A 1,974-nucleotide genomic window follows, 5' to 3' on the forward strand; every position below is an offset into this window, starting at 1 on the left:
TTAGAAAGAATAATAATCTTTTCTACTCTATGCACAAGGCTCGATATTTTGGGGGAGGAGGCCAGTCGATTAGATCGATCTCAGTACGCAACTGGTACTTAATTTATCGGCCCGGAATTTGAACTCAGAACGTAAAGACAGATGAAATACCACTAAGCATTTCTTTACTTATTTCTTTACTGCCCACAAGGGGCTACACACAGAGGGGACAAACAAGGACAGACAAATGGATTAAGTCGATTATATCGACTCCAGTGCGTAACTGGTACTTATTTAATCGACCCGGAAAGGATGAAAGGCAAAGTCGACCTCGGCGGAATTTGAACTCAGAACGTAACGGCAGACGAAATACCGCTAAGCATTTCGCCCGGCGTGCTAACGGTTCTGCCAGCTCCTCGCCGCCTTAGAAATAATAATAATAATGGCATACCTACAGAAGTATGCTCCCCGCCGATTTTGTTTCTTTAAGATTACCAGAAAATGGATATATTTTAATGCAATTTTCTACAAACATGCTTTAGATGATGTAGATTCCGATTATATTGGAGTTTGTTGTGAAAACAACGTGTCCTTCCTTTCCTATGGTGAGCTTGAAGTAGATATAGTTGCTATTTCCGACAGACCGAGCAACCGCAAATGAACTTCCTTTTGACTGGAAGATACTAGCGATTGTTGCTTAGCTTCATGTCGGCTCTGATCTAGAAGATACTTACAATGAAAAGCATTCCAGCCATGACAATCTCTTCTAAGGCGGTAGGGAGATATTTCTAGCGACCACATAGTAGCTCCCGGATAATAGATGTTGTTCTTTGGCCTTGGATAGCAGCTGATCGGACAGAGTTATGATCGAAGACATTCCAACCGTGACCAACACATGATAGAGTGATACCTGGAGCTACATTTTTTAATGTGCCTGATCCTTTACACACACACACACACACACGATACGGTAGGGTGTAATTCGAGAGAAATTTGCGGTTGTTGGTTTTTGGACCCCCTAAAAATGTAATTGTATCTCCTTATTTGCTGTTAATTTTTTATTTCTATCTCCCTTTTTTCCCTATCTTTACACACTTGGACATTTTAATAAAAGCCATGATCTCTTTAATCGCTTTTCGTTACAATTATTATAAGGAGACCAGTGTATACAATATACGATGGTAATATGTTTTGTAAGGTGCTTACAATGTATAAGCTATTCAAATGTGATAGACTTTACAATTGAATTCATAGTAAACGTGATGGCAAAGCGTGCTAATTAACTAAAGTGAACCAAGTATCTTACATACTGAGAGAGAGATTAATAGTAAAAATAAAGAAAACAATTATTCTTTTACTTTCAAAAGGGGATCCTGGAAACGAAGCAAAAAAAAAAATTACCGATTTGGCTGCTATTTCCAGCGTACCCAAGGACCAATTATGGATTCTCCCTCAGATACGAGTGATTTTTGTGTTGTTTATTTGAAAGTTGTCAAATAGTTTAAAATAAAAACGGCGACGTAAATTGTCAGATAAAAAAAAACGACAAAGTTTTGAAGGTTGACCTTTATTTGAGCTTTGACTGTTTTTAGAGCGACACCGCCTTTGATAACTCACACCCATACCTCTTGATTAAAAATGGTACAACATCAAGTTGATTGGCAAAATATGTATTCCTCATTTATCCCAGATTATTCCTAAACGACTTTAAATCAAATTTGGCAACCTTTCGGTATTAGTAGACGGCATCGTGCACCTGCTTTTTCAGCCTAATCTCTTTATTTATGTCATTGTTGTACGGGTGAATGACGTCGTCTACTGAAACCGGAAGATTGCCTCAAATTTAATTTTATCTATCAAGGTCATACACGCTCACACAATTGTGTGTGCACGCGCGCGCGTTTGCGAGCTCTTTTCTGTTTGACTTCCTGAATTGTTTTTTGAAAATTTCAACAGTTTTCCTTAAAAGATCCTGGACATGTACGAATATATATA

Source organism: Octopus bimaculoides, chromosome 20 (genome assembly GCF_001194135.2).
Source record: "Octopus bimaculoides isolate UCB-OBI-ISO-001 chromosome 20, ASM119413v2, whole genome shotgun sequence".
NCBI classification, from domain to species: domain Eukaryota; kingdom Metazoa; phylum Mollusca; class Cephalopoda; order Octopoda; family Octopodidae; genus Octopus; species Octopus bimaculoides.